The sequence below is a fragment of the Dromaius novaehollandiae genome, chromosome 2 (genome assembly GCF_036370855.1).
Source record: "Dromaius novaehollandiae isolate bDroNov1 chromosome 2, bDroNov1.hap1, whole genome shotgun sequence".
In the NCBI taxonomy this organism is placed as follows: domain Eukaryota; kingdom Metazoa; phylum Chordata; class Aves; order Casuariiformes; family Dromaiidae; genus Dromaius; species Dromaius novaehollandiae.
This window is the reverse complement of record NC_088099.1, coordinates 69,421,463-69,433,760: the sequence shown is the minus strand read 5'-3', so window position 1 is coordinate 69,433,760 and position 12,298 is coordinate 69,421,463. Positions and strand designations below refer to the sequence as shown.

Here is a 12,298-nt window from a genome sequence, read left to right as displayed (position 1 = left end):
TAGCATGGGGATTACTGAGCTCTGAAAAGTGGCGGACAGACCCTTCCAGTTATTGCTTAGGGCATATCCATGCAGCAGCCACAGTTTGTGGCTAGATATGTACAAAATATGTACATCTGAGATTCATAAACAGGCTCACAGCCTGCCATCTTGATCCCACTTCAGGATCTGTGTCATCAGAACAGATCCGAGTCAGTAATCCAGGGGCATGAATTCAGGTCATCTCTTTTACCTAATCGCCTGGGTAAAAGGAATTCATTTCAGTAGGTGACTTCCTTCACTGACATGATTTTAGAACTAATCCTAGGAATGAATTCCTGTATTGTCCTATTTTGATTTTTTGTGAATATTTACATGAGCCAAACGTGGTTCTCTTCCTATTTACTTGACAGTTGCTTTATAATGACAGTTGGCTTCACTGTTGCAGCTTGCCTAAACCAGTTGTGTTTGGAAAAAATCCTGCTTGTTCATTGAGAGACATGTCAGCTACAATAAAATGATACAGTCCTGTCTTCCACTAGCAAAAGCAATTTCTGCCCCCCACTCTTGTGTCCTAGGAGGTGGTAGAGCACAAACAGACACCCCAGACAATAGTTTTAGCTTCTGCTAGTAATTGGGAGAGATATATTCTGATTATTCTGAGATATAGTCTGATTATTATATTAATAATATCTTTCTGTTACCCTTGTTAAGCTGTATGGACCATATAAAAATATGGCTGTGGTTTATGGAATTGAAATTCCCCAGTCACACTAACTTTGGGAAATCAGTGCAAAACAGGAAAAGGCCTCTGTTTGCAGTAGACTTCCCTAGGAAGGTGATTTTCCTGGCACATTTACTGCTGTGACTTCACATTCCCAAGGCAAGGACAAGGAGCCTGGGATAGGAGACCTGTACTTGTTAGTTTGAGAGGGAGTCTCCTGACTTGGGAGTTCTTTTCAGGGGCTCCTTCTGAGTATCTTTGAAGTCCCTAGCAGGGAGCGAAAGGTGTAGTTCCCAATATAACTGTGGGCTGGACCATAGTCTTCAAGCCAAGAGCTCCGGGTGAAGAGTGACACTAACGTGCCTTGTTGACTCCAGGATACCCCGTGGCTTGTCTGGCTCAGCATCCCAAACCCCTGTGCCATCTGTGATGGCTGCAGTGGGTCAGGGATATCTGTGAAAAGAGCAGGGGACTCCACAAGCCAGGGACCCTCGCGCTGTGAGGTGTGCAGGGAGGCTCGGTGTCCTGGCGGAGTGCTTGGAGTATTGGTTTCAGGGTCAGGTGCGTGCACAGTTCATGTGTAAGGTCTGAACCTCCCTTCTCCAATGGACTCTTCAGTTCCCTATATTCAGGCATAAAGTGCCTCATGATCTGAAAGTGGTCTGAGTCCAAAGAGACACTGTCTATGTGTCCCTTTTGGGCTGGTATAATTTCTGGTTTATTGTTAGGATTTGTTTCAAGGATTCTAGTTTCTTCTTCCTCCCGGAGCAAGACTGTTGTGGGGAGAATTCTGTTAGCAACTCGAGGCCTTGCTCATGTGGAGTGAACAGCAGAGTTTTCATCATCTTCAACAGGAGTCTGACTGAGCCCCAAACAAGTAGTGATGTTTTGCTTTATGATGCTCCCTATGCAGACTGGGGATGGGAAACAAGCCATTAGTATACATTCTCGCAATATAAATGCTTCCAAAGAACATGCAATCTTAAACAAACGATTTCCCTGATAATGAGAGCTTACTGCTTTGGCTGAAGGTGTAGGAGCACTGCCGGGTGCCTGATGTAAAGGGGCAGTTTAGAGTAACATCCTTTCCGTTGCATTTCTCATCCATCTTCTCATCTCACCACTTCTCGCGGTAGCTATTTCAGCTAAACGACTGAAAAATCTCTTAATACCGAGGGGAATACTTAGCCCTGAATAAAGTGCATAGCAGTAATGAAAGGGTAGAACAGAAGCATGAATAAATAGTCTGTTGAGACCTTTCAGTCTTTATTATTGCTTTAAATTTGCCTTCTGGCCTATAGCGTTGATGAAATCTAAGGCGGCTGAAGTGACTTGAAATAAACTGTCTATTGAAAGTGTCCTCCACAGGACTGTTATGAGGGTAAAGAAGTTGCCTTTAATTCTGGGCTTGATTCATTTATTGTTTAGGGTATTTTTATTTTTATTTTTTTAAGGTTGTTCTAAATCTGGCTTGAAGTGATAACTTTCTTCAGTATCTGAAATACATCAAAGTTTATTTTCTCTAACACTCATCAATACCCAGGCCTAACTGGTGCATATAGCAAAGCAGATTTATTTATACTACTCTGAAGGGAGTGTGGTGAATTGTTATATTCATTCATTAATAAAACCACATCTGACTGCATCAGCACCATATTTTTTTACCAGTATGCTTAAATAAAATCATTACAAGGCTTTTTATGGCATTCTTTATTGCATTCAAAAGAGCTGTGGACTGCTGTCTTCTGGAGGCTAAAACACTTCTGTAGATGTTGTAGATAATTTACTAAGTTTGCAAAGCAGTGATGTCTGTTGTCTGATACATAACAACACCTACATTGAATTAGCCTCGCAGAGAAATTTATAGTGCTTTTTTGTGGAGTGTTTTGATTAGTGTGTTTTAACTGTTAGGATAACCCTTGTTTTTCCTATTATCCCTTACTGTACAGACTTGGATTTTGCTAGCAAGCAAGCCTTTTGAAGCAGAAAATTGTTAATAGAAAAAATGTGGAGGTCGCGTCAATATTTTAGACTTAATTTTTTTAAAATGAAAAACTAAAAATTTAAGATTATTTTAATTACAAAAATGTATTTTGCCATAATATTAAAATGTAGAAAGGTAGACAGAGAGATGAGAAAAAATAGAGGCTGAAAGAGTGAATGAGAAGAAACCTATTCTGAGCTGAAGTTTGAAAAACTAAATATTTGCAAAAATGTTTTTGACAAATATTTGAATTTAAAAACTTCTGTGCTGCTGGCTTAACTCAGGTGCTTTAGTGGTCTCTAGTTCTGTGGAGATTTCAGAGACTGCAGTGTCATGCTGAAAAGCCACAGTGCCAGTACTGCGTCTTTACATCTACAAGAGAACAGAGTAACTTACAGTAAGTCACAGTGAAACAGGAAATTGAATTCTGCAAAAGTTTTAAATCCCCGCACGATCCTTGAATTTTGCCCCAAATTCACGTTCATCCTACACCATTACCTGTGTCTCCAGATGGCTTAAACTTGTGTTCCAGATAGGTAGGAACTATCCACATCACCCTTCATGCTAAAACTTACCTGACTATGGTATGTGCAATGTGTGTGGACGTACATAAATTTCTATGTGGTATACTTTCCAGTTAGGACTTTAGTGTCCTAATGTCCTAAACATTTAATGTTTTAATTATATTAAAAATATATAAAAATAAATAATATATATATAAATATACATATATATAAATATATAAAAATATAGACACTGAATGTATCCATGTCCAGCACGATGAATGCAACAACTGATTCAGTGCTTTGGAATTGCCATTTTCCCCTCACCATCCTTTTCTCCCTGGACAACCTTAAGGCTATCAGCGTTTTGCAACTACTCAGTTTCTGTTGAAAGTATGCTATTGCTTTTGAACAGAGAGCACTGGCATTTGTATGTATACAACAAAGCATACTGGAGAAACACTTCATAATCCAGAATGACTGCAGATTTGTTTTAAGCCACTTTATTCATATTTCTTCAACTGTCACAGAATTTTCAGTGGCAAAATTCACTGTCAGATGTGAATGGCTTTTGAATCTCACTTTTCTGTAGATCCTGGAGTATTTCCTTTGCATTCAGCCAATGCAACAAGTGGTTATCATTCTGGATTTGAATAGCTTGGAGTGGAAACAAGCAAGATAAACAAAATGTTGTTGTTATTAATTTTGCTGTTCTGTGTAATTAAAACACTGCTCAAGTTCTTTTAGGATGTATTGGAGCTGGATTGTATCAGTGTAATTCTTTAAGATGGGGAGGGAGACCACTAATGGAAGGTAAATCACAGTTTGATCATTAGACTCTGTTGCAAAAAACAGAGATTTGTTTCTGAGTCTGATATCATCCCAATTAAGTCCTTGACCTGTCTCAACTTTCATTTAACAACAAAGCATATTTCATGCTACAGTTACATCATGATGTATGGGTGTACTTACTTCCCTTTTTCAGGGGTCTTATGTGCTATGATTTTTAAGGTAAACTTGGCCTTAGCTGGTACGTATTTTTACTAGTAAATATTTGTCAGTTTTACAAATGAAACCAAGGTACATCATTTGCAATTTTATTAGGAGGAGTAGTTTAATTATGATGTCTGTTCAGGAAACATGAATTAATTCCACAGCAAAATATAATATATATTGGAAGAAACTGTAAAATGCAAACTAGCTCTCCTAAGGGTGATGAATTAAAAGTGCTTTTTAAAGTGACTGGATGCTTGATTAGTTGTTGGAGAGTAGAGGTTCTGCTGGCTCTCATAAAGGCAATTATACCACACAACAGCCAAAGCGAAACACAGTGCTGGATGCTAAATGGTGAAGCTAATTTTGATTTTTAACTTGGCCTTTGGGAGTTGGGACTCTTGAGTTAGTTTTTGCTTTGCTTTTAATTTTTACCTTCCTCTGAGATATCAAGGACTGTTTGCGGCTAGTGATGGGACCTCAGGCAACCTGCTTTTAGTGATACTGTACAATCTGTCCTGTGTTTTGCTTGAACACTTAGGATTATACTAATCATTTGATTTAGGGCCAGGAAAGAGTTTTCTCTTTGGTCAGATTGACAGAGATTGCTGGTATTTTGTCTGTGCTTGCCAGTGTAGTGTGAAGGTCGTGGCTGCTTCCTGCCATCATCTGGGCATTTCACCTAAGCTTGGAACACTAGTGATACCTCTGAATTTTACTGTTTTCATCCTTGGTGCTGCTTTCATCCATAACTTTTATGGATTTGGGGTTGTTGTTTTAAAGGTCATAAGATTGAAGGAGGGCATTACGACATGTTCTCCAGCTTGTGATACATGGGTATTTAGGAAGTGGATGCTCCATATTGGCTGAGTTTTTTGAATTCCTTCAGTTTTTTTGGAAACTCTTCCATTGGTTTAAAAGAGAATCATTGATCAAACTTCAGCTCTACTTTCTCTATGCTAGTCATTTGCTGTTGGATGAACCTTAGTGTAAAAGAAACCTGGGCTATCTGTACTAGAACCTTAATTCATGGCTCACAGTTAAGCCCTTCTGTACCTACATGTGAATGATAGTTGTGGGTTGTTGTTGGGGTTTTCTAAGAAAAAATGTTTGACAAGTTGACAGTAGGGAGAAGATACCCCATCCACACTCATACTGCTGGAATGATGGATACACTGAAGAGAGCAGAGGGCATTTTAAATTTTGGCGTCAGGAAGGCAACATAGGCTTCTGAATGTGAAGTGAGTGCAAAAGAGCTTAAATTTGGAAGGTATTCCAATTCCCAGATAATGATACTACTGGTATGTCAAAAGACATAAATCTCTTCTCTCTTTTTTTTATGGCTCATCAAGTGACTGATTTAATTTTTTAATTTCATCCCCAAGATGAATTTGGTTTGGAAAATAAACTAGAAAGGAAGTTATTTATTTACTTCTAATATGTCTTGCTGCTAGCATGTTACATGTCAGTCCAGGTTTTCTTAGCTTTCTTTTTGTGACTTGACTAATGCAAACAAGACATCATTTGTGGCCTTGAAAATACAGCAGAACAGCAAGAGCATGATTTCTATTTAAAAGGTTTATTTCTGGAAATAAAAACTGCTTTTATGTTTTGCTTTTTTTTTTTTAATGTGGATTTGTTGATATTGATGTAGATCGCATCCAGAAACTGCCTAATTTGTGAAGAGGCCTAGGGCAGGACCAAAAAATTCAGGATCTTTCCCCAAATCTGTTAAGATAACACAGGAAGAACTATTACAGCACAAAATGTCTTGGATTTTTTTTTGCATAATACAACTTACCCTAGAGAGAAAAATACGCTTCCTCTGTGCTCTTCCTGTGCTCTTGCACTGGCTGTGCCATGCCAAGGCAAGAAATGGCAGGGAGCATCAGCATACAGCACTGGCAGGTTTTCCCTCATCCAGAGATACTGAGCTCTTGATGTCTGCTGCTACTGAGAGCTTCTCCTTTGACAGGGGTATGTACATTGCAGGTCCCTAAATACCAAAGACTACAGGAGAAACCTGAGGCATTTTTGTATTGGGGCCTCCATGTGTTTCCACAGAAAAGGGTGCTGGAGTCACTGAAACCATTTTTATCGCCAAGGAAGCTTTAACCACCCTGTTGGCACCAGAAGAGTTTCTTATATGCCATTTAGTGTGGCCTGTCTGCCTTTCCTCTTCCATCCATCTTTAAGTATATATATAATCCCTAGGTGAAGAGTGGATTATGTGTGTGTATTGGGTGTCCTAGTAGTTACACTTTGGTAGTGTAGATCAGGAATTCCTTCTGAAGTTATTAGAACCATCCTGGTGTAAAACTTTTTTGAGTAAGATCACAGCATACCCTTTGGGTTTTGGTACGATTTATGCACCTTCATCTAAATGTTGGTTAAGCCATCCCAGAAAAAAAGCCACAGGGCTGACTGAAATAGAAAGAATAATATTTTCATGGGGAATATAACAGACGTTGAATTTATCATCCTCAGTTGTATTGTCTTGTAGGCCACTGTGTTGTCTTACTGAAGCCAACAGAAATGCCTTGAAGACCTCTTGCAAAGAACCATTTTTCTTAATCTTAAGAAATGGCAAAGTGCATTCCTGCGCTGGCAGTTCCCAAACACAGGCTTTAAGACGGGATATTGTCATTCATTGCACATCTTGTCTCTTTTCTGTCTCTGCTAATCCCTTTTTCCCTACCCTGATTGTTTAATATAATAATGTGAAGGTCCTTACTGAGCTAGGGTGGCTATAAATCAGAGTTGTTATTGAGCTGATAAGAATAGAGTTTGTCCATGTGTTGGTTGTTCGGTTTCTTCAAGAAAGCTGGCGATGGTCTTTGCCTTGAATGTTAACCAGAATGATAAGATCTGGGGACTGTTTATTGCTGAAATTGGGAGAGGTATACAACAGTGTGTGACTGGGAAAGCAAGATGGAAAAATCTTTAATAAATTGCCATGATGGATCTATTTCCAAGTTACTTAGTTCAAAATAAACTATTGTGTTCCTAACTAAAGATAGTGATTTCTTTTTGCAGTAGTAAAGCAAGTCAATGAACAATCAATATATTTTTGATTACACTGTATATGAATCCTATTTATCCTTGAGTTAAACTGCGCAGCCACATTCCTACTTGGATTATCCCTTGACTAAGGTTTTACCAATGGGAGCACCAGCTCTACAGTCTAAATTTCTTGCAGTTCCATAGCAATTCCTGTGTGCCTTACATATTGGACACAGGATAATACAAGAAAGGTGTATGTTTTTTCTGCCTTACATAAGATGGTTGCTTTGAGACTAACTCCTGACCTACTGATCAGCCTTGAAATTCTACCTGAATTTTAGTAAATCACGTAGATACTAATCTTCAGGGGAGCAGGGAGCTAGGTAACTGAGCATGTTTCCAGATCAGGCTTTAGTCTCTGAGTGGGACTGATCTTCTTCTGGCAGCATCTGCGTCTGACTTGACCATCAAACTCTCATTGTAATTCGTGGAAAGAGAGAATACTTCACCAGCATGATCCCTCTGACCTATTTTGGAAATTTAGGACGAGAGGAGTTACAGCATAGCAATGACCGTTCTTATTGCCTGTTAGAAGATTAGCTTAGTGCAGGATAGGGAGTTTTTGGACCTTTAGGTGAGCCTCCTGCTAGCGATCCCTTTAGGACTAGAAATCTGAACTATCGGATTAGCTGAGAGGGGAGTAGTGTTTCTTATATCTTTCCTTAGGATGTGAGGTTTGTGTTGGGCAGAGCAGGTCATACAGTTCTCTTGGTTGAAATAAGCTAATAAAGCAGAACAGGGAGTGCACTGGAAGTATCCTGAGGAGTGGAAAGGCTCAGCAAGAGGTTTTCTATTTGTGAAACCCTTATCTGTCTATTACTCCATGAGTGATCTCTGATTTGCCACATATATTTCGTGCTTCAGATCCAACCTTATTCAGGTAGATTTGGCTTTCCCTGTGGGGGAAAGGATCACATTCTGCCAGCACAAAAAACATCTTGCAAAGGCAAAAAAAAAAAAAAAATCCTTCTCCAGGGTGAGAATGCCCCTTTTATGGAAGAACAGTCAAAAAAAGTCTTACATGAAGAGTGTGTATGTACATCTGACTTCAAAAGTCTGTGATCATTTTCATTTTCAAATTACTGGTTAAAGCTGATAAGAAGGAAAGCTCAGTAGGTTCTTTTGCATCAAAAGAAGCTGTTGTTGGGCCTGTTGTTAATTTATTAAGAAAGACATGCTCAGCAGAGCACATATTTGCTAATGGCTGTAGATGGGATTAAAATGATTTAAACAATCAGTATTACAAAATGAGCAAGTAGGTGAAACATTTGCATGCAACTGTTTGAAAATGCAGCCAAGCACATGCAATATATTTGGAAGGCAAGTCTGAATGAACGACCGGGGCCTAGCTTTTTTGCTATAGATAGAGAATTTAGTCCCAATTCTGCCTGAGGTAGCATTGCAAAATCTGTCACTTTAAATAAATAAAGTTGGAGAAATTATTGTAGCCTACATCAAGAGAGAAAGAGTATAAGACCCTGCTCTAAAATAACAGTTGTAGAAATATTAACAGCAGACAAAGTAGTGAAACTGTGATACTCTGGTTCCTAGGCTGGTCCAGCATTGCCTACACATGGCAAAAGGATATGTTGGAGAAGAACCGCTTTCTGTCTTTAAGATCTTTGTCCCAAGGAGATCATTTTTTGTGTCAGATATAGTTAGGATATGGAGGAATTGCCAGTTTCACTACAGAGTTGTCAGTCTGCTGACCATATTTTTAAAAGAAGAACAGGAGTGAGGGTTTTCGAATCAGATTGTATATCTTGAGTGCAGACCTTCCAGAGACCTTTTGCTGCCTGAATCTACTGAAGGATCAGAGTCCCTGTTATTCTTGGAATACCTTTTTAAAATGGGAAAATACAAAACTTGGGTGCAGTTTTATTCTTAAAACCTGCATTAGAAATGCTCAGATATTGTTTCTGTAGAGATATGTTAAAAGTACCAGCTACGAATCTGAACTGACAGGGAAATGGAAAATGAAATTGCGTGTAATTTAATTACATTAAATTTTAAACAATATTTTATATTGCTAATTGCTTTTTATTATGTCTTGATATTACTAACAAGGAAATAAAACGTTACATTGTGGATATGACACATATTTAACACCTGGAAAATAAATCTTGACAGGGTGATGAAGTAAATTTAATTATTTGAAAAATAGAAGCACTATGTGATTGGAGAACGGATTGGTGTTTTGGCATTCACAGAAGGAGGTCTCGCTGGAGCGGGGTGTGTGCGCTTCAGCCATCCTTCAGCAGGTGCCGTGGTTCCATTCTAATGCAAGCTGGGTGCCACGGCAAGGATTACTCTGTTTCATTTATTACATTTTTAATTTCCTAACTAACTGGATCCAGCTGTTTCAACCCTTCATGCAACATGGAGATTTTTATGCTAAATCCAAAAGGGCTAAATTAAAGCAAAAGAAAATTTGCATATTGTGTAAAACTCTACTTGTTCAGCAGATCCAGATTATATGGTGCTAATCACAAACACTAGATAAAGTAAATCCTCTTGAAGTCACCCTGAGGTTAAGTCAACTGCTTTACACTCTTTGACACATACCCATGAAATATGTAATCAAGTCTGTTTGATGTCCTCTCCTAATTACGTGTGTATATTTTAAGCAGATGCTTTTCCAGCTGATCTGTGCCTTTTGAGATCTTTTCTTCATTATTAATCAGAAAATCATGCTGTATGTTAGCTGCAAGTGCCAATTATAAGAAAGTAATATTAGTTTCTCTGCTTAGAAGTTGTGTTTTTGCAAATAAGACCACTGCCAAATAACATATAAATATGAAGAAAATGTGGGAATCTTTGACAGTTATCCATCAGGGGCATAATTATGCTGTGCAATTTTAGCCTAAAACTAAAATTTATTCTTCTGCATACTGATTTTTAATTTGAGGGAAAATAATAAGTAAAGAAAATTCTCTGTTAGAAGTAGGAATGGACTGTTTGTTTTCACAAAAGCCAGAATTTAAATGATAAAAATACTTTTCCCCCAAGACTCTACATTTTATTTAACTTACTGTCAAGAGTATTAGTACATAAGTTTAGCCTTTCATGAATTCTTCTTATTCAGTGAGATAATATCAGGAGAAAAAGTGAATATTTAATTAACTTGGGAGTCACTGAGTTTTAAGTAAAACCCATTTTTATTGTGGCTATGTAAGAACAGTCTTCAGAAATTGCTAGTGACCTAGTTGATTTTACCCCTATTCTTAAGTTTAAAGATGTAAACTGCCACTTGCATTTTGCTGAAGTCTGTAACTTCTTAAGTGTCCTGCAGTGTGTTTTGCAGAGACATCTACTGGCAAAATTTTAACTAGCATTCTTCTCCTCAGGTCCTACAATGCCATTTCTTTCACCTGTGAAGGAAGACCTTCTAAGACCTTCTAAGACAAAAATGAATAGTTTGTCTCTTAGAGATACTGGGGCATTAAATCTACTATTTGAGAAGAATCTTTAAGTTGTATGTCAACGGGTGCAAAAATAATAAAGGCAAAGAAATCTTCCTATTGCATCATTAAGGTTACTTCTTGTTGAACTATTCCGCTACTTTTATTGGGGAGGTATGTATCAGGGAAGAAGACGATAAAGGAGTTCACAGTCCATTGCAGATGAACAGAACTAACTGCAGAGCCCATAATAATCCTGGTTAGTCTCCACTGATTTTGATTCCATCAGTACAGAATAAAAAGAAATTACAGGATTTGATAAGAAGAGTTGTACCACCTACACTGACTGGTTTCTTGCCTGATGTTTATTCCATTCTTGCAGTTCATCTTTTTGATAAATATCTGCCCCAGCTGTCACCTTTGCTGAGATTTTAGTGGCTCTCAATAGAGCTGTTCTAGGTATAGTTTAAACAGTTATGATGTAGTTGTTCTAGCTGTGGTTTAAACACAGAGGTAGTCAGTGGTGGAGTGAACAGTGGTGGAGTCTTACGTGAGCACAGTAAGAAAAAGCAGCAAGTCCACTTTGAGCTTTGACGTCCATGTGGTGCAGCTGCCCACAGAAGCCCCCAGCAGTCTTCAAATAGCCCTGCCTCTTCCTGCACTGATCAAAACTTTGATACTCTCCTAAGAGACATCCACATACATTGGGGTGAATATAGGCTCATGGAAGTGGGAAGGCTGAACTAAAAAAACCCAGGTCATTACCTCACTGCAACAAAAGGTTACAAAACATTTAAAAATCACTCTTTGTGGTTTTGAGTCACCTGTGGATTCAAGACACTAAGAAGCAGCTCATCCATCTGGTTGGACCAGGCATATTTCCTCATGATTTCAACTGATAAAGTACATTTCAAAAAGTGCCTGTCTTTTAAGGTCTGTTTTTCAACTGACAGTTAAATCATTTTAAAAAAGATGAGTCTTTTTTATAAGAGGCCTGCTATCGCAGTGGAATTTCTCAAATCAGCTTTATTCAAATCATATGTCACTGTTCGCTGAAGTAAATGTTCACTGAGCTTATTGCGATGCAGTTGGTGTGCCATATTCCTAAACATTTTGGTCTGCTGCACCTGGAAAGGTTGTTTTTTTGCTATCAAATTCCAGGAGCAATTTCAGACCCCAGTTCAGCTTGGAGGAATTTCTGCTCTAGGTGTATTTGCATTTGTAGTGGCCCTTTCAGGTCTGTTATGCTTTCAAGTCTGTGTGCCAACCCTCACCAAATTCAAGACCCAGGCATCTGCTCTCCTGTATTACTTCCCGTTCACACCCATTTTCGTCCACATTTGAATTTCCACGCAAATAAAATGTCATTGGGCAAAGGATCTCCACTTGTGTACAGCTTTAATGCGAAATATTGCATTTCTGTGACAACTGGAGAAATATTGTTGCAACTTTTTTCCTTTCCTTTCTTTCTCTTTTCTTTCCCCTTTCTCCCCCCTTTATTCTTTTACTTAAATAACTTGTAAATATTTTATTAAAGCAGCTTACAAATTATGCTGTACTATCCTGAATTCAACATAAAACCTTGAAATTGGCTGGTTTAACTCGATGATTGCTTATGCTCTTTGAGCATGACTGTGTTGTCTCAAGTTGA

General features: G+C 38.4%; 1 protein-coding gene across 7 annotated transcripts in view; it reads left to right on the top strand.

Annotated features, from left to right (window-relative positions):
• Nucleotides 1-12,298, top strand: part of MOCOS (molybdenum cofactor sulfurase) — a 373,228-nt gene that overhangs the window by 272,627 nt on the left and 88,303 nt on the right. The window lies entirely within an intron of this gene.